General features: G+C 45.0%; 1 long non-coding RNA gene across 1 annotated transcript; it reads left to right on the top strand.

Annotated features, from left to right (window-relative positions):
* Positions 1-13336: 13336 nt before the first annotated feature.
* Positions 13337-20962, top strand: LOC308357760. Its single transcript, XR_013968241.1, has 4 exons — positions 13337-13423; positions 14832-14940; positions 19876-19953; positions 20546-20962. It is a non-coding gene; the product is annotated as an uncharacterized lncRNA (long non-coding RNA).
* Positions 20963-21535: the final 573 nt, after the last annotated feature.

Here is a 21535-nt window from a genome sequence, read left to right as displayed (position 1 = left end):
GGCGGCCGGGGGACCGCAGGCCAGTCCAGGGATGCGGCGAGCGCGGTGCCCAGGGGCCCGCCCCGGGCAAGCAGGATCAGCATCGAGATCCCCGCGGGACTGACGGAGCTGCCGCAGGGCTTCACGGTGGACGTGGCGAGGCACCAGCCTGCGGACCTGCTGGAGTTCGCGCTGCCGCACTTCACGCGTCTGCAGCAGCAGAAGGAGGGCAAAGGCGCCGCGGACTTTGGCCATGAGGGCGAGACCTGGGGGGGCGCGGGCACCGCCGCTGGGGACTGCATGCCCAGTAAGGGGGTCAACTTCGCGGAGGAGCCCATGCCCACCCACTCAGAATGGCGAGGAGGAGAAGGCGGCTGCGGACGCCAGGGACTTCAAGGCCCTGGTAATAAACCTATTCACCGGGGCGCCTTGTTGGCTCCGTGGTTTAAAGCCTCCTGCCTTTGGCCCAGGTCCTGATCCCTGCGTCCTGGGACCCAGCCCTGCATCTGGCTCTCTGCTCAGCAGGGAGCCTGTTTTCCTCCCTCTCTCTGCCTGCCTCTCTGCCTACTTCTGATCTCTGTCAAAGAAATAAATAAATAAAATCTTTGTTAAAAACCCTAAATATTCTTGGTGTTCATTAGTACCCCATGCGTCTCCATTTTATTTTTACTTATTTAATTTAAAGAATTGATTGATTGATTGATTGATTGATTGATTTGACAGAGAGAGAGAGACCATGAGAGAGGGAGCACAAGCAGGGGAAGTGGGAGAGGGCGAAGCAAACTTCCTGCTGAGCAGGGAGCCCCAGGCAGGGCTTGATCCCAAGACCCTGGCATCAGGACCCCAGCAGAAAGCAGATGCTTAACCATGGAGCCACCCAGGTGCCCCACTACCTAACCTATTAAGTAAGTTTTATTAATCAACACGTTTTGGGGTCTGCCTTCTGTGTGTTAACACGAACACATTGTGCTTTCTTTTGCTCTTTCGTGATCACTGAGGATGTTATGAATCTTTTCATGTGTTTATTGGCTGATTTTTTTTTCTCTTTGGGATATTTCTGTTCAAGTATTTTCATTGTTTTTAAGTTACCTACCCTTCTCTATTTATTGATTCATAGTTATCCTATATATTTTTGTGTACAGTTACTTAGTTGGTATATCGGTATAGCCTTTCATAGTTTTAGTCTTGTCATTTGGTGGCCAAGAAGTTGGTTTTTTTTTTTTTTAACCTTTTAATGAGTAGAGTACGACTTGCCAACCTTTCTTATGCTTCATGTTTTTGGTGTCTTGTTCAACTAATCTTTGCCACCTCCCCCAGATCGTAAAAATATTTTCCTATTTTACCTTCTAGAAAATTTGTGATGTCATCTTTCATATTTAGTCTACATCAGTCTGGAATTGAGTTTTAGGCAATTTTGTTCCATGTGGATACTCAACTGGTTTAGCACTGCTTTGTCAACGTCGGCCCTTTTTTGTTTGTCTGTTTTCTCTGGTCATTACAATAGACTTTTTGTAGTAAATCCAATCCCATCGGATTCTCCTCTCACTCTCTTTCTCCCTCACTCTTGCTCTCACTTTATTCTTCAAATTTCCTGGGTAATTACTAGTCCTTTTCATGTTCATGGAAATATAAGAACTGGCTTCTCAATGTACACAGGCACTTGCTAGATATGAAACTGGGATTGCATTGCATCTCTAAATCAAGATGGGGTAAATTGGACCTTTATAATACCGATGATCAAATCTATGAACCTGTTCTATGAACATATGTAACATATTACCGTATTTGACATCCCATTTATTTAGATCATAAATTCCCCTTAGTGATATTTTATGGTTTTCTGTGTGGAGACTTTCTGTGTAGAGATTGTATAAAGTCTTTGGAGAGATTTAAGTCCTAGTTTTGGTGCTCTCATAAATATGATTTTCAAAGTTTGTTTGTATTTCACAGAACTCCAGTGAATTTTTCTTAATTTATAACTTATATCTTATGACCTTGATTAATTCACTTCCTGATTCTAATACTTTGTACATTCTTTTAGAATATCTTTCTATTCAAATTTCACTCATTGTATCCAGTTGTTATACCTTTAATGTTTCCTCCATAACTTATTATACTGCCTAGGATGTCCACTTCTAGGTTTGTAGATTATTTGTTCAATTTTAGGTCTTCAGTATTACAAAATTTTATGTCTGCTTGGTGAGCTTATTATTTTTCTCTTAAAAGCAGCACATCATTATGTGTGTGTGTGTGTATTGATGCAATCTAACAGATTTAATCTTTTTTTTAAAAGATTTTATTTATTTGACTGACAAAGATCACAAGTAGACAGAGAGGCAGGCAGAGAGATGGGGGGAAGCAGGCTCCCTACTGAGCAGAGAGCCCCATGCGGGGCTCGATCCCAGAACCCTGAGATCATGGCCTGAGCCGCAGGCAGAGGCTTAACCCACTGAGCCACCCAGGTGCCCCCAGATTTAATCTTTTAATTAGAGTATACAACCCATTTACATTTTGTGAAATTACTGAGCCCCTAAATTTTTGTCCATTGTCTTGCAATTTTTTTGCTTCATCACTTTTTATGTCCCTTTTTAAAAATACATTTTTTTCCTTTGTATCTTTAAAATGCTGATAAATGCTATCAGCCTCTAAATCTCTGGTCACTTAAAGTACATACAAAATGAGAAATGAGAATGTAGATTTACAAATAATAACCATTTAGCTTTTATAGATCCTTCTTTTAAAACACTAGAGAATTGACATTCAAAAAATGAAACAAATTCAGAAGGAAGGAGTAGGATGAAAGTCACCTTCATCAGCACATAAACAGATATTAAATACCAAAAAGACCTGTAAACTCCAAAAAGATGCGAACTGTTTTCCAAAAGATGGCAGATGACTTTAGGCAACAATAACTTTCATGGAGATTTAGGAGGTAGAGGCGGTAGAGTTGTTCAGTAGGCACCAAAAGCATGCGAATAACCTTGTAATGAAAGGAAGGAAGACTGAGATTCTAAGCAAAAATGTTTTATTAGAAAAAAAAATATATATATATATAAAACATAAAAACTACCCCAGTCCTAAACCCCAGCACCTGGGAGCATGACCTTATTTGGAAATAGGGTCCCTGTCGATGTAACTAGCTAGGATAAGGTCATATTTGAGTAGGGTGGGCCCCTAATTCAGTAGGACTTGTGTCCTTCTACGAAGGGAAACTTGGGATACACAGATATGCACTGAGGGAGAATGCCATGTGAAGAAGCCCAAAGCCAGGGCAATACTTCAAGCTGGGAGAGAGGCCTGGAACAGATCCTTCCTTAATACCTTCCAAAGGAGCATGGCCTACCAACACTGTAGCCTCTAGAACTGTGAGACTGTCCATTTCTGTTGTTTAAGCCACTAGGTTTGTGGTATCTTGTTATAGCAGCCCTAGAAAACTAATACAAACCTCGTTAGAGGAAAAGAAACCAACCATAAGCACATGGGGAATTGAAAAAAAATTGAAAAAAAAATTGAAAAAAAAATTGAAAAAAAAAATATATATATAACTGTTTAAAACATTGAAAAGGAACACACATTTGTGAACCCTGTGAAAAGGAAAACAAGCAAACAAACTGAGCCCCAGGATTCACTCAGCTTTGCACCTAGAGGAGTTCTGGATGGTGGGGGTATGGAGGAGATTCCAATGCAACGATGGGAGTCTCCCTGGTGTGAGGAAAGAGAAATTGGAATTCAGGAAGGCTGGAGTGATGACAAGGTCATGGGTTCCAGAAAGAAGGAAGTCAAGTAGAAAATACACACTGTGGAAATACACACAGTGTGGAAATACACACTGGAGTCCTCTTGAGTCCGTGCTCAATAGGAAGCCGTGTGTGTATAAGAAAATGCCCCAGATTCCAACAAAGAGTAAAGGGAACTGAACCGGATGGTTCCCAAGACTCATACAAGGCTAGAGGTCATTGGAGTTCCAACCAGCCAGAGTGAAGAGTTCTTCGGGATAAGTCAGAATATTCAGTAGAGACCCAGTAAGGATCATGAGTTAGTAGCGGGACTCAATGATCCCTAAAATAAAGGTGACTCTACAGATTCCTTAAACAAGTTGAAGAACAATTTTAGAAAGAGTCAGAATGACCTCCTTATATCTCACTGCCCATGTGACAGCCAATAATAGAAGGAAGATAGATAGCATCCTACAAAGAACTCCGTTCATGGAAAGGAAGGCAGTTGAAAAGGGAAGAAGGAACAGACGGGAAAAAGAAAACACGACTAGCGAGGTGGTAGACTTCAACTGAAACATTTCAACAATTACCTTAAGAATTAGCTATTAATATTCTATTTAAATAAAAGACCTAAATATGTCAGTGAAAAATAAACTTTAAATAGAAGGATGCAGAGGATAATATAGATTTTGTGAAAAGAAAAATTATGAACAGGGCTGTACCGTACACATACTAATCCTAAAAGGCTGAATTTAATAGGTCTTGACAATAGACAGTAGAAAGACAACACGTATAATGAACAGAGAAAGACAATTCAGAACAACAAAGGATCCATTTAGAAAGACACTGCCATCGTAAAGGTGTCTGGATCCTATTAGAAAGCTTCAAAGTCCATGAAGCAAAAACATCCTGAAAAAAAAAGAAATTGACAAATCCACAATTCAGTTGGGAGAATTCAACACCCATCTGTCAATAACTCATAGAACAAGCAGATAGAAAAATGGGAAGTCCATAGACCTAAAAATCCATTCAACCTACTTGACCTGTTTGGCACTGGAACACAACGCCCAACAAATGCAGAATGCCCAAGGACGCAGGAAATACACATTCAAGCCCATAAAACAAGTCTCAAGAAATTTTCTTTAAAAGGTTTTATTTATTTGAGAGAGAATGAGTGAGGAGGCTGGGGAGGTGACTGAGGGGTCCAGGCGGTGGGAGGGCTGGGCCTTTGAGGCCATCAGAGGGAGCACTCTGTGAGCCAGGGGCGGGGGTCCAGGTGTGGGAGGGCCTGGTGCCCCCCAGGGGTTGGGGGCACTCACCCCACCCGGAAAGGGGCCCCGGGCGGCCTCAGAGAGACCTAAGCTGGAGGAAGGAGGCAGCACCTCTGCGTTGTGTCCCCCTCCCCTCCCCCACAGACCCCCACACTTTCCACTCCTCCCCTGGGCCCCCGCATCAAGATGTGCTGGCAAAGTTTACAGTCAGAGCAGGCCCCACACTCAAGGCCCTGGGCTTGAAATCTTAGCAATGCTTTTTCCACCTGGAGGAACCAATCGTTAGAGAGGTCTGCCTCTTTCCAGCGGTGTGAGCCCGCTAAGTCATTTCAACTCCCAGAGCCTGAAACTCCATTTTGTCAGAAAAAATGAATGAGAGACTATGTTAGAAGGCTGTTAAACTTGTAAACGATTGCTGCCTTTCTCAAGCCCTCTGCGGCAGCTGCATTGAGTATTTTACATAGGTCATCTCAACCCCAGAATTTAGGGTTCTCACTTTTATACTGCCTCTGAGCAAATATGCACTCTGAGAGTACAGCGACTTGCCCAAGGTCTCAGAGCAAGTGAGTGGTGGAACCAGGACTGGGTGCTAGGAGAGGCCGACTGCAAAGCCCACGCTTTGATCCACTAAGCTGCTGCTTCTGTCCTTATTTACATTATAAGAATTGTTGTTAATGCCTGGGTTATCATTTTGCTTGCTTGTGGGAATATGGATATATACAAAGTGAGTTACAAGGCTCTAAAATTATTCCTGGAAAGATGAGAGGCCCTGGCATCAATATGCTTCCGATTTGGTACGGGCTTTCCCAGAAGTATGAAATTCTTTTTGTTCCTGTGGAAAGGAACCAGAGCTGGTATTGCACAGTTCATTGATAGGTTCATGCACTAGGAAATTAAAATGGGAAACAGTGAACTGCTGATGGTTATGGTCAATATTTCTCTAAAGGAAACTCCACAAAGAAGAATGTCAGATGCAGGGGAATACCCGCTAGAAGAAGCAGAAAAAGATGAAGAAACAGAAGTGGAAGAAGGGTGTAATCAATATGATAGAGAGCTGGAAAGTATGCAACAGGAATTAAAAGAAGATGACATGTTAGTACAGAGAAAGGCTCAGCAGGAGGGGATCAGGAGGAGAAGGAAGAGGAAGGAGAAGAGGAGGAAGGAGTGGAGGAGAAAGGGGAGGAGGGAGAAGAGGAAGAAGGAGAGGAAGGAGAAGTGGAGGAGGAAGAGGGGGGAGGAGGAAAAGGAGGAGGGAGAAGTAGAGGAAGAGGAAGGAGGGAGGAGTTGAGGAAGGGGAGGAGGGAGGAGTAGAGGAGAAAGTGGAGGTGGTGGAGGAGGAAGAGGAGTTGGGGGGGAGGAGTAGAGAAGAAAGGAGAAGAGGGGGAGGAAGAGGAGGAATGGGAGAAAGGAGAAAGAGGGGAAGAGAAAGGGGAGGAGGAAGACCGGGAGGAAAGGAAAGAGGAAGAAGAGGAGGAGGAGGAAGAGGGGGAAGAAGATGGCCGAGAGGAGGAGGCTGCCAGAGAAGAAACAGAGGAAAAGGCTGGAGAAGCAGAGAGGGAGGAGGCTGCCATTCAGGAGAAACCACAGCGAAGCCTGAAGAAATCACCAAGTCCGTGACCAGTTTGGAGATACTTACACTGACTGATTCCCAGTCAGGCACGTCAGGAACTTCCCTAGTAAGTAGTAATTTTAAGTCATTCATCTATTCTTCCTTTCATTCATTCATTCATTCATTCAGAATCATGGAATGCTTACCATTTGCCAGGCTACGGGGAAAATACAAATAAGATACAGTCCATTCTCTTAAGGAGCTCTAGGGTGGTTAGGGAGGCAGACTGATACCTGAACACCATAAAACAGTATCCTAAGTGCAGTGATTGAGTGATGCGTGGGAGATATTTAAAAAACAAAAATGAAGGACACTTAGCCCAGGTAGGAGGATGGTCAGGGAAGGCCTCCTGGAAGAGGTGTGCAGGGGAGCTGACAGAAAGGGTTCCTAGGGGTTAGTTGGAATGCACTTGTCTTAGAACAGAGTCAGCATAATCACAGTAGTGTAGGCTCTCCCCCCGAAGGAGAACTCAGCTGAGGTCCAAGGAGAAGTGACTGTGACTCGCCCATCCTTGGAGATGACCAGGGCCACTTAGAAGAATGGTTTTGCTGTGTGGTTCTGCTCGTAGGCCAAGAATAAACCTGGCACATGCATGATTCATGTTATTTAAGTACAAAATGTCCCAGGCTCCTTTTTATTTTTTTAAATTATTATTATTTTTTAAGATTTTACTTATTTATTTGACAGAGAGAGTGAGAGAGAGCACAAGCAGGGGGAGAGCGGGAGAGGGAGAAGCAGACGCCCCACTGAGGAGGCAGCCCAATGTGGGGCTCGATCCTAGGCCCCAGGATCATGACCTGAGCCAAAGGCAAACACTTAACCGACTGAGCCTGCCAGGTGCCCCCCAGGCACCTTTTTGAAACAGATCACAGTTCCAGTGTGAGGCAAACACTAAGGCTGGCTGAGTCGGAACAGAAAGAAAAGTAAAGGAGGGAATGAAGCAGCTATACACTGTATTTGGAATCCCAATCTTTTATTTCTTTTTTAAGAGAACCCTTAGCGAGTCAAAGGATGCCTTAGAATCAGAGCATTTGGAAACAAATGAGCCTTTAAGAGACTTGAGCTCACAAGGAGAATTTCTTGATTTGGATCAAACGGGTTCCCAGGAACCAGAGATTAGTTTCCCTGAAACACAGCCCTCAAGCGAGCTTGGGGAGAAAATCGACCAGATGCCCCAGGATGAACCGGGACGGGAAAGGAGAGAGGAAAAAAGATGATCAGACTTAAGTGAGCGACGAGAGGACGAATTCCAGTCCAAAGCAGAGATCCCCGAGAAATCACTGGTGTCTACCAGCGAGGACATGTTGTTTCGAAAGGATGACCGCGCCAACGTGTATCCTTTGGTAAGGGAGTGTAACATGGTTTTTAGTGTCCTCTAGTGCATTAAAGGGATTGTTAAATAAGGGATTTTATGCATATGGAAGAAAAAATACCACCAGAAATATTCTTTGGAACTAATAATAGACTCGTATGTTTTAAAGTTCAGTTCAGCGCTCTGGAGGGACATGTGCGACAGGAGTGCTGCCTCTGGGCCTGACATCCGGGTCGGACAGTGTTGCTCCCCAGGCAGGAAATTCCGGACGTGGTTTGTCTGTTACATAGGGTGCCCTTTCTTGTGGGAGACTCAAGGTCAGTCTCTCCCTCTCCTCCCCATCCCCCTTCTTTCTCACTTCCTCCTCCTGCTCCTCCATTCCTTTCCCCTTTCCCTCCTCTCCTCACCTCTTCTGCCTTAGATGGCTTGATGCCTCTTCACAAGCTCCTAAAGCCATTCCGGGCTCCTAAAACTGCACGTTCGGAGATGGACCAGAAAGCAAAAGGTATGAAAAAGTGAAAGCCACTGAGAAAGGCACCAGGGGGTCGACTGGCATCTGCCTTTGCCACACAAATGTTACCATTGACCAAGAGAAGGACGAGGAGGAGAGTTTTTCCCTTCTCCCTCCATGTGCCACTGAATCAGCTCCCTTTTTCCCTATAGATTCAGCCTTTGGAAGATTTGTAAGCGATCAGATGCACGTAAAGTGTTTGATGTAGTTCTGACACATAGCACTGGACGGCTGTTCACATCTAGATGATGATAGCGGTGGTGGTGGCAAGGATGGTAGTGATGATGAGGATGGTGGGAAACTCCTAGTGGGAGATGCAGACAACAGCCTCGTTTCTGTAGACTGGGTTTACTTTGAGCAGTGGAGTTCAAGGTCAAAACTTGGGCTTGCCCAGTCTGAAAGACAGAACCAGTTTTAGAGCCCATGAAGACTTTTGGCTTGTTTAGCCAGCTAGCACGACATCCGCGGGTGTCGCTAATGAGAGCAAGTGTCCTGTGTGCCAGGGGTTTGGGTCCCCCATTAGCCTTGGGCTCACTGCACAACTCAACTCTTCTAGACCACCTCCCTCCGCAATTTTGTTTAGCTCCTTGGGGACACCCTTTCTGTTCCTTTCTGTTTCCATTCCTGTATTGTTTTTTTTCTCTCTCTTTTTTTAAAGATTTTATTTATTTGACAGAGAGAGAGAGAGAGATCACAAGTAAGCAAAGAGGCAGGCAGGGAGAGAGGGGGAAGCAGGCTCCCAGCTGAGTGGAGAGCCCGATGCGGGGCTCGATTCTAGGACCCTGACGTCATGACCTGAGCCAAAGGCAGAGGCTTAACCCACTGAGCCCCCCAGGTGCCCCCCCTTTTTTTCTTCCTGTTAAAATTAATAAGAGCTCTTAAAAAAAAAAAGAAATTAAAGCAGGGGCACCTGGGTGGCTCAGTTGGTGAAGTGTCTGAGTCTTGATTCCAGCTGGGGCTATGATTGTGATCTCAGGGTTGTGAGCTTGAGCCCCGCATGGGACTCTGCACTGGGCATGGAGCCTGCTTGGGATTCTCTCTGCCTCTCTCCCTCTGGCTCTTCCCCCTCTAAAAATAAATAAGTTAAAATTAAAAAAATAAAAATTCAGGCAGATTCCTCCTCTCGCACAGACCACGCCAAATCCATTTCCTGGAAGTGACTACCGTTCCAGTTTGGTATTACTGTATATCTTTCCAGACCTTTTCCTGGACACCTACGGACATATCTGTGTGTGTGTACACACACGACACACGCTAGGTTTTGTTTTCTTTACCAGTCAGATCTTCTGCATGACCACTTAGTATGTCTCAGAGGGTTTTCTGTATCAGGGCATGTAGAACCACTTCCTCACTTTAAATTCAACCGGTGCCCTGTTATGGATGGCCGTTTTCATTACTTCTGATTTGTTCTCACCAAAGGGGCTTCAACAAGTATGTTCCTGCCTCTCTCTCTGCCTGCGGCATCCCCCTTTTCCTTTGGGGTCCCTGCCTTAACCCAGAGGCCTGGAATAATTCAGAGTACTCCTGGTAAGTAGGCATAACCCTGGATACCGACTTCCACCAAGAAAACAAGGTGTCATGCATTTATGAGAAGGAATCTTTGATGATTGTCAAATGCAGTGAAATCTGCTTTGGACCCTAGCATTTTCTGTTCACGTTTGGAAGGTTGCTGTAAAGAGCCAGCTAGCTCCATGATCATTCACCACGAACGGTAACACTAGTGCCCAGCATCAGCTGATACCATGTGCTTTCAATGAGTGTGAGCGCTGCTGGAGGAAGGAGGTCCTGTTAATACTGAGTGAGTCAGTTGCTAAAAGTCTCTAATCACTTAGCCATCCCTTTAGATGCTACCACATTCTATTAATTGGCCTCGGTTAACTTTTTAAACAGAATGTTTTTATTTTAAGGAATGTCTACACCCAGCATGGGACTGGAACACTCCGAGATCAAGAGGCATAGGCTTTACTGACTGAGCCAGCCACACGCCCCTAATAGGACTGTTTTTTGGAGCAGTTTAGATTGATAGCAAACGAAATGACAAGTGCAGAGTTCCCATATACTCCCTTGTGCCCCCCACCAGGTTCCCCTTTTGTTAATATCTTCATTAGTTGGGGACGTTTGTTAGAGGTGATGAGCCCATGTTGACTGTTACTATTAACTAACATCCATATTTTACTTTAGGGTTCACAACTGATGGTGTGACATTCTCTGGGCTTTGACTAAGGTATGATGAGGTATATCCACCATTGTAGTGTCCTATAGACTTGTGTCATTGCCTTCAAATCCCTCGTGCCCCACTCTCCATCCCTGCCTTCACCCCCTCGCTCCCCGGCAACCATTTTTTCCCCCTGTCTTCATAGTTTTGCTTTTCCAGAATATCATGTAGTTGGAATCATACAATGTGAAGTCCTTTTTTTTTTTTTTTAAATATTTTATGTATTTATTTGTCAGAGAGAGAGAAGGAGAAAAAACACCTGTCGGGGGAAAGGCAGAGAAAGAGAGAGAGAAGCAGACTCCTGGCTGAGCAGGGGGCCCAATGCAAGGCTCGATCCTAGGACTCTGGGATCATGACCTGAGCCGAAGGGAGACACTTAACCAACTGAGCCACCCAGGTGTCCCCACTGTGAAGTCTCCTTAGGTTGGATCCTTTCACTTAGCAAAATGCATTTCAGATTTCTCCATGTCTTTTCCTGGCTTGCTAGTTCATTACATTTTATTTCTGAATAATACTCTTTTTGTATGAATCCAGTTTTTATAAACTGTTTTAATCACATCCTTGATTTTTATAAAAGATTTGCACACAAAAAATATGCATAAGTAAACTCCTGTTGAATTAAAAGTAGTAGTCAGATTTATAATACCTCAAATTTTTCATTTCAGAAAATTTCTATCTTGGATTTATTCCTGGGAATATGGATTTTTTTAAAGATTTTATTTATTTATTTGACAGATGGAGATCACCAGTAGGCAGAGAGGCAGACAGAGAGAGAGGAAGGGAAGCAGGCTCCCTGCTGAGCAGAGAGCCCGATGTGGGGCTTGATCCCAGAACCCTGGGATCATGACCTGAGCCGATGGTGGAGGCTTTAATCCACTGAGCCACCCAGGCGCCCTGGATATGGAATTTTTAATCATGCGTAGGGAATTTTGTCTCTCTGTGCTTTATTCTTCCTGGGAAAATGGTATATGAGGACCAAATACAAATAGTCCCAGCTGAATAATTGCCTTTCTTAAGGAGTTCCTTAGTGACTATACTGTAACTTGACCCTTCCATATATTTTCATGAAGTAAACTGAATTTCACAATATTAAGTGCTCACTGTGTGTCAGTTACTGAGCAGTCTAGGTTCTGGGGATGAGGAGGATAGGACGTTCTTTGTGTTTACTGTTGACTTTCTTTTCTTTTTTAAGCAAGGTATAATTCACGTACCATTAAATTTACCTTCTTAAAATTTAAAATTGTAAAATACACATAAAGTAAAATTTACCATCTTTTAAAAAAAGATTTTATTTATTTATTTGACAGAGAGAGACACAGCGAGAGAGGGAACACAAGCAAGGGGACTGGGAGAGGGAGAAGCAGGCTTCCCAAGGAGCAGGGAGCCTGGCAGGGGCTCGATCCCAGGATCCTGGGATCACGACCTGAACCGAAGGCAGAAACCCAATGACTGAGCCCCCCGGGCACCCCTCATCTTTATTTATTTATTTATTTATTTATTTATTTGAAAGGGGGTGGTGGGGAAGGGCAGAGGAGAGTCTTAAGCACACTATTCCTGGAGCCCAATGTCGGGCTGGATGCCACAGCCCTGAGATCACAACCTGAGCCAAAGCCAAGAGTGAGTTGCTGATCCACTGTGCCACCAGGCACCCCTAAAATTTAGCATCTTAACCATTTTGAAGTGTACAGCGTCATCGTAGGTACATTCACACTGTGGTGCAACCAACGCCTGAAACTCATCTCGTGAAAAGGAAACTCCCTACCCATTGAACAACTCCCGGTTCCCCAGCCCTGCCCCTGGGAACCACCATTTCACTTTCTGTCTCTATGGATCCGACTCCTCTTGGGACCGTGTCTGTGGAATCCGACCGTATTTGTCTTTCTGTGACCGGTGGATTTCACTTACGTGATGTCCCCAAGGCCCATCCACGTCGTAGAGCGTCCGGTCTCCTTCCTGTGGAAGCCTGAACAACACTCACATGTTGTTCATCCATTCGTCCGTCACGGGACACTTGGCTTCCTCTTACTTCTGGTTTCTGTGAAGTATGCTGCTCTGAACATGGGCGTGCGAATGCCTCTTTGATACCCTGCTTCCAGTTCTTTGAGCTAGGTGTCCAGAAGTGTCATTGCTGCGTGATACGCTAACTCTGCTGTCAGTGTTTGGGGAGCTCTCCCTGGGGTTTTCCACAGCCGCTGCACCATTTCACATTCCCACCAAGAGTGCCCAGTGGTTCCAATTTCTCCTCATCCTCGTAAAATTGACCCCTTTAAAGCGTACCATCCATTGCTTCTTAGCATGTTCACAAGGATGTGCAGCTGTCACCACTGTCTAATTCCAGAACATTTTCATCCCCCACGAAAGAAATCCATATCCCCTAACTGTCACTCCCCGACCACCTCCCCCAGGTCCCCAGCAGCCACTGGGCTCCATTCCATCTCTATGGATTAGACGGACCCTGCACTGCGTGTGGCCCCTTTCACTCAGCGTCATGGATTTGAGCGTCCTCCACGCCCTAGCATGTGGTTGAGGACGTTCTCAAAGTGATTTCCCTCACTTTGGACTGATGATGTGAAATCCTTCCCCTCCAGAGACGGCACCAGGAGTGCCTGGCGTCACAGTTCTGGGCTCCGTGCACTCAGTGTCTTGCTGGTCTTGCCTTTGTCTTCCAGACCATGACTTGGTCTTTCGGAAGGAACAGTTCTCTTCCCGTTTCCTACATTCAGGATGAAAACCAGCGAGTCCTTCTGTACGTCTGTGCTCACACTGAGGTCATCTACGATGTCTTCAAACATACTCAGCACCATCTTCAGGTACGCAAGTTTTTGTTGCTTTTTAAGATTTTATTTATTTATTTATTTATTTATTTATTTAAGAGAACAAGCAAGAGAGAGCAATAGGGAGAAGCAGACGCCCCTGCTCAGCGGGGACCTGACGTGGGGCTGGATCCCAGGACCCTGAGATCAAAGTCTTAGCTGAAGGCAGACGCTTAACTGACTGAGCCACCCAAGAGCCCCCAGACACATATTTTAATAAGGACCTTCCTTAAGTCAATGCCTAGGTCAAAAACATCACAGAGGGTTTCCCAAAAGCCTAGTCCATACTCAGGGATCCATGCCATGTAGGTGCAGAATTTGCTCTCTAGATGTCCAGAAACACACAAGCCCAGCAAGCAGCCCTTCTTGGAGCTCAGTTGAATGTGCGGCACTGAGCACAGTGCTGATGGGAGGGAGAGGGGGCAGTTTGTGTCTGCAGAGCGAGGAAGGAGCAGCAGGCAGACGGGCTGAGAAATAGGGACCATGCCAGGCAGCTGTCCAGCCTCCTGCAGAGTCAGGTGGCTGGGGGTGGCCTTGACCACCCATCCATCCATCCATCCATTTGTTCATTGATTCCACAGGTATTTATCAGAACCTTTGTTTCAGATTCTGGGTCTGTAGTCATGAACAAAACAGATCTAGCCCCCCCCCCATGGAGCTTATAGTCTCATAAATACACAACTACGAATTACAACAAGCACTCCAAATTAAATGTGGGCTGCTGCAGGAGAGAGATCAGGAGTGAGAGATGGACCCCCAGTTGGTTGCGCCGGCAAACATACCCTTGGTGCTGAGATCTGACTGACTGAGGAGAATGAACCAACCAGGGGCAGTTTGGGGAGAAGCAGTCCAGACCCAGGGAGCTCCGGTTTGCAGGCTGGTATGACTGACACGGGGTGAGCAAGGGAAGAGGAAGGAGGAAAGAAGTGGGCTATTCCCTGGCAGGGAGCACTAGCATCTTGCTTGTTTCCAGAAGGTTCCCGAGTTACTGGGAAAGGATTGTGGGGGGATGGGAATGAAAGCAGAGAGACCAGCGGAGAGGCTTTTGCTCCAGATCTGCTCAGTGGCCTGAGTGGACACTGTTTAAGGGAGATGAGGCCAGCAGGGCTTCAAGGGGGCTGGAGTGGGATAGAACCGCAACATTTATTCCCCACCTGGGTTCAGAGTTGGGCACATGCCTAGATCTGTAGGGAGCCCCTGTCCTTGGGGGAGTGTGGCTTACCCTTCGGGGGTTTTGGGGGAGAGAAAATCGGAAAACCACTGGTTATGGAGAAATGCCAGGGAAAGGCCGTAGGAGTGGAATTGTCAGCCCGATGAACCTGGAAGGGGAGCTTAGTTCTCTGTGGGGCTCCAGCCTCTCTGGCCATCCTGAATGTTTCCGAGCATTTTCTCTGCATTTCTGCAGGCCACGCTAATGTGATCTCCTGCCTCTGCATCAGTGAAGACAGGCGGTGGATTGCCATGGCCAACAAAGGGCCCCACTGCCTGATAATCATCTGGGACTCCTTCACAGGGTAGGCGTGGCGCAAGCCTCTTTTTCCCTACTCAGTGTAGCGTATCTGCAGCAAAGGGGAAATGCCGGTCTGGGCATGCAGAAGCCAGCGGTGGGATGCCGGGTGAGGGTGAAGTGGCCTGGGGAGGCTGGCCGTCCTGTTGCCTTGAGGCCCGGTCAAGTGACATTACCTCGTGAATTTCCCCAGTTACAATTCTTGGCTCTTTAGGCCTAGAAACTTGGTGTGGTGATGTCCCAGAGTAGATGAGGGAGGTTAACACTAACCCAGCTTGGAGGCCCAGAGAAGTGAAGTGATTTTCCCCATCTACAAAAAAAGAGGCTGATCATACCCACTGTTTTAGTTTCCTTGGGCTGCTCTAAGAAATTACCACACGCTGGGGCACCTGAGGGCTGAACAGGTTAAAGCCTCTGCCTTTGGCTCAGGTCATGACCCCAGAGTCCTGGGATCCAGCCCCGCAATTGGCTCTCTGCTCAGCAGGGATCCTGCTTCTCTCTCTCTCTCTGCCTGCCTCTCTGCCTACTTGTGTGTTCTCTGTCCATCAAATAAATAATTAAAATGTTAAAAAAAAATTACCACATGCTGAGGGGCTTAAAATAACAGAAAGTTATTCCCTCACAGTTCACGAGGCTGGAAGTCTGAAATTAGGGTGCCCAAAGGGGTAGTTCCTTCTGGGGCTCAGAGGGAGAACCTGTTCCAGGCCTCTCTCTCAGGTGCTGGTAGTGGCTGGCAGCCCGTGGTGTTCCTTGGCTGGTAGACTAATCACTCTAATCTCTGCCTCTGTCTTCACGTGGCGTTGTCCCCTGTGTGTCTGTTTGTGTCTGCACTTCTCTGAGCTCAGCAGTCATTGGTTTTAGGATCCATCCTAATCCACCCTCATCTGAACTAACGCATGGGCAAGGACCCTATTCCCATATAACGCTCACATCCTGAGGCTCTGGGTGGACCTGACTTCTGAGGAGGCCCTCAACACACTGCACTTACCTTACAGGACTGTCAGGAAGCCCAGTGGCGCACAGTACATGGCCCATGATAGATGTTCATGTGCGTTTTCTTTCTTCATTCCTGGTCCTAGAGGCAGAGTGCAGTGCTAGATTAATTGATAAGATTGTGAGGCCCTGGTTGGCTTGTGGGGGTAGTGACATGGGGGTGGATGAGTCCAGTTGGGGACGATTAGGAAGAAGTTGTTTAAAGCTCTAGGGTGTTCTGGAATGTTAGGTGAACGTTCTAATATACAGGTCCCCCAGATGACTGGTGACCTCCTAGGGCCCTGTTACTTAATCCTGGTCCTCATCTTACTAGACGTCTCAGTGGCATTTGACACTTGTCATTTCCTTGGCTTCTCTGATACCACATCCTCTTGGTTTTCATCTGCGTTCTGAGACTCTGCTTCCTCTGGCCCAAGATGGTGAGGAGGACGCGGCTGGTCCTTTTCTCCAGCCAGGAGGGAACAGACCTGGGGTGGTAACCACACCATGTTCATCTCCCTAACCACCTCATCATTCCTCTTTTCATGGATGAGGAAGCTGCTGGAGAACATTCCACCGGGATGTCCCGGGGACATCTCCTGCTAAAATGTCCCCAAGCCCTGTTGCATCTCCTCCCGGAGGCCTTCTGAACCCGCCTCTGCTGGCCCTGCCCACCCACTCCCCCCTGGCCAGCCTCCTCCTCTGCAGCCTCACTCTGCAACCCAACCTCCAGGATGGCGATTTAGAATACACATCACATGAAATTGACCATCTGCACGTTTTTAGAAAAGATTTCCTTATCATTTATTTAAGAGCAAGAGAGTATGAGTCGGGGAAGGGCAGAGGGAGAGGGAAGGAGAATGCTCAAGCAGACTCCTCGCTGAGTGCAGAGCCCAACATGGGGCTCGATCCCAGGACCCTGAGATCATGACCTGCACCAAAACCAAGAGCCAGCCGCTCTACCAACTGGGACATGCAGGCCCCCCATTGTAAAAAATATATATTTCTTTAATTTAAAGATTTTATTATCTGCTGGAGGCAGAGGCTTTAACCCACTAAGCCACCCAGGTGCCCCAAAATATGATTTTTAAATGTCTAATTTGGTGGCATTAATTACATTCACAATGTTGTGCGACCACCGGCACTATTTCCGGAACATTTTCATCACCCCAAACAGAAACTCTGTGACAGTGAGCTCCCCATTCTCCTTCCTCTCGACCCCTCATCAACTTTCTGTCTCTATAGGGTTGCCTGTCATCATTTTATGTCCGTGAATCATACGTGGCTTTTTATGTCTGGTTTTTCTCTCAGCATAACGTTTTCAGAGTTCTCCCGTGGTGTGGCATTAGTTTTCAAGATTCTATCACATGGATACACTGATTCTGCTTATCTACTCATCTGTTGATCTTTAATAATCTTTTAATTGAAAGCTAACGTCTCCTCTGGCCACCATCTCCAATCTTTGCCCTCTTCCTGGAGGGAGTCCATTTGGTGTGTTTCCTTCCAGAACATTTGCTGTTGTCCTAAATACAGATACATGGACATCAGCGTGTAGCATCGTGTGGTTGTTTTCCACAACATTTTGTGTGTGACCTTTTCCCAAAGGCAAAATCCGTTTGTGTTACTCCCCTGCTGAACACCCTTCAGAGGCTGCCTCTTGCCGACCCAGCCTGGGATAGAGGGAAAAACGCATCTTGCATCCTAGTCACGGGAACTCGTGCCCCAGCAAGTGGAATTCCCCTTCCGTGTGCCTGGCTGTCCCCTGGGGCTGTCACATGCTTCCAGCTGCAAGTAGTGGGATATCCGACTTACACATGAGGGAAAGTTGTTCTATCTGGTGACAGAGTCCACAGGAGGAAGGGTGGGCCCGTCACGTGTGTCTCTTCTCTGAAACTGTTGCCGATAGCTCCCCTTCCCCAGGCGTGGCTGGCCCCCTAAAAAGGCTTTATTCTTTGCTTTTATCTTTTCTTTTCTTTTTTTCTAAGATTTTATTTTTTTATTTGACAAAATAGAGAGCAAAAGTAGGCAGAGAGGCAGGCAGAGAGAGAGGGGGGGAAGCAGAGTCCCTGCCGAGTAAGGAGCCTGATGTGGGGCTCGATCCCAGGACACTGGGATCATGAGCAGAGCTGAAGGCTTAAGTGACTGAGCCACCCAGGTGCCCCTCTTTGCTTTTCTCTTGCTTGTAAAGCTGTCTCCCCGACTAGACTAGGGGTGACTCTGGCAGCGATTTTTTTCTTCTTTTTAATTGCAAAGTAGAGTGTATCTGTGGTTAACAATTCAATATGTCAATACCAGTTTTATGATATAGTAAATGATATAGGTTATTTGGTTTTAGAATTAATATTCACTTTATTAAAGTTATAAACTAAGAACCATAGTTTTTCCTTAAGCTTCTCATTCAACTTAAAAATCTTACTCCTTTTATAAATCTAGCAGATTTTTACAGTTGCCTTTAAGGGTGTTTAGATTAATGTTTGACCCAACTCACAAATTTGATTATTAATTCCTTTTAAACATTTTTAAACTTCACTTAGAAATTGAATATATTTGGTTTTATCTCTAAGTTCTTTAGTAGTCTGATTAAAAGATAAACCCTTCACGCATACTTAGGGAATTCTTGTAAATCTAATAAATTAGACCTAACTATGGCAAATCTTAAATTCTCGTAAGTATTCTAATATTGTTTATAAACCAGTGTGATTTGAATGGAAGATCACAAGTCTGAACCAATGACGGGCTTTAAATTAGAGTCACAGATTTAATCCATCAGAGGCTCTGATATGTTAAATTCTTTGAAACATCACCCATTCCTAAGTAAAATAAACAGATTCTCTTCCCACCATTATGCTTACAGACCAGGCCCGGCTGACATCACTGGCTCTCTGTTTAATTCTGGAAAGCCACAGGGATAAGATGCTTTTCCCCACTAAGGACATCACGGTGGCATTCACAGCAATGTTAGGACCGCCTTCTCTCAAATGATTTTAGGGGCTAGTTCCCAGGGGGATGAAGTCTTCTCCGGTGACAGAGAAGCAGCCAGGTCCTCAGCTGGGGCACAGACTTGGTCCCAGCCAGTTGGGGCACTGGAGTGACCTTCGAGGCCTGCGGATATTTCCTATAACAAGGGCTCGGCAATGAAAAACAACGGAGAACCACCAGCCCGTGGTCCTGGATCAGGACGTCCTACCACCCCCGACCCCCGTGCTGCTGCTCACTCACATCACTCACAGCCTTGCTTCTGTTGTGTTTCTCTGGCTCGCTTAGATATTTAAGTATCTCATTTAATTCTGCATGTGACAAAGATTTTCCTGCTTCTTAGGGTTCTACAGTCTTGTCAGGGACACAGTATAGTAGTGAATGAGGGAAGGAAAAGTGAGTCCTTCCTTACCCAGACACGTCTCCAGAGTCACCCTTGTTTAGTTTAGAATCTGTTCCTTTAGACTCTTCTGTGCACAGAAATGTGTGCACTCTCTCAGCTTCTGCACTTTGTGGTTTCCTCACTTGCATAGTTACCACAGGGTTGATTTATGGGAAGGGAGCCAGGCGCTCCATGCTATTCACCGTGTTGGCAGGAATCAGAAACTCTTTCCGGTATTTGGCATCACTCCAAGTTACCTTGTGGCCTTGTCAAATTGAGATATGTGTATGCAGCAGTTTTTGTCCACAAGGACACAGGGTAAAGGTTATTAGTGAATATTGTGCTACTTTTGCTTGTTCCAATTTACAGATGATGAATTATAATAAATAAGACTAAATAAGAAATGGGGACGCAATTGGGACCATTAATTTTAACGCTCAGGGTTTCCATTCTACTCCTATTGCTTACAAAGTGCTGTTGTCTTTTCTGTTTTATATTCCTACTCAGCAATTTAATATAATATAAATATTATTTATTTTTAACGTTTAGCTTAACCAGAGAAAAACAGAAAATTTGTCATAATGTAATATATTTCCATATTTTGTATTTCAGAACCATCTTACTTTTAATCCAACAAATAATCAAGAATTGGTGAGCAACAGTAAAACACAGGCAATATATTATTTGTGGGTAAGTAGAAATATTTTGATTTGTCTTAAATGTAGGGACAAGTATATGTTCATTCCCCAAGTACAGATGTTTTGGTAATGTAACAGTACAGTACCTACTTAGGAAGCAATAAATATCTATTAAAATGTTTTGATTTAATTCTAGCATTGACTTTAGTCTCATTGGAAACTAGTGTATTAAATCAGAAGCAGATAATTTAAATTTCATTTAATTTTTAAAATAATGAGGTGAATATTTATTTGAATGTATTTAACATGTTTAAAAAATACAGGGTTTTTCAAGACCTTGGTTTTTACCCCCTTTTAGAAAGGAATTAGCAAACAGATCAGCAATGTATCTACTGACACAGGGCAGAATCGTGAGATTAAAGAAACATTAAAGTTAAACATAGAATTACCACATGACCCAGCAATTCCTAAATCCAAAAGAATTTAAAACAAGCATTCAGACAAATACAAACATACAAATGTTCATAGCAGCAGTATGATTGTCAGTAACCAAAAGGTAGAAGCAAACCACCTGTCCCTCAGCTAATGAATGCATAAACAAAATGTGGTCCATCCGTACAATGGACTATGATTTGGCCACGTAGAGGAACGAGGCACTGACTCCCACTACGACATGGATGAACCTCGTATACATCATGGTAAAGGAAAGAAGCCATATACAACAAGCCAGGTGCTGTATGAGTCCATCGATGTGAAATGTCCGGAAGAGAAGAGTCCATTGAGACAAAGTACAGAATGGTGGTTGTTGGGCCTGGGGGAGGGGCGTGCATGATAACTTAATGGAGGGGTTCTTCCTTTTGGGGTGATGAAAATGTCCTGAACTAGACAGAGGGAATGGTGCCCAGCATTGTTAGCGTACTAAGTGTCCCTGAATTGTACACTTTAAAATGACTAATGGTTGGAATGCCTGGCTGGTTCCGTCAGTGGAGCACGTGGCTCTTCATCTTGGAGTTGTTTGGTGTAGAGATTACTTCAAAATAAAATCGCTATTTATTTATTTATTTATTAAGAATTTATTTATTTATTTGACAGAGATCACAAGTAGTCACAAGAGGCAGAGGGGGAAGCAGGCTCCTTGCTGAGCAGGGAGCCCGATGTGGGGCTCAAACGCAGGACCCTGGGATCATGACCTGAGCCGAAGGCAGAGCCTTAACCCACTGAGCCACCCAGGCACCCCTCAAAATAAAATCTTTATAATTAATTGAATTTAAATTTTAAAAATATTTAAAGCATAAAATCTTTTAAAAATAATAAAATGATTAATGGTTATTTTATGTTATGTGAACTTTACCTCAATTGGAAATGCAAAATAAAAACAAAAACATTGATTCAATCACCAATTTTCAGGGCTAGTTGTTACTTCTGGTTCTTATTGTAGCTTTAATGCCTTAGAAATGTAGCATTCAGATTTTCATTTAGTACCATTTAAGGTCACAATCGTTTGTGGCTTTTTTTTTTTTAACATATTTGCTTTTCTTTCAGAATGCTTTCAGATGTTCCTTGAGGCAGGTTCTCTTATCTGAGGAGGTTGCAAAGCTCTGACCCTGTTTAGATGCATTCCTTTTGATTTTTGT

Source organism: Martes martes (genome assembly GCF_963455335.1).
Source record: "Martes martes genome assembly, chromosome: 16".
NCBI lineage: Eukaryota > Metazoa > Chordata > Mammalia > Carnivora > Mustelidae > Martes > Martes martes.
The sequence above is the reverse complement of the archived record's forward strand: the minus strand, read 5'-3'. Positions and strand labels throughout refer to the sequence as shown.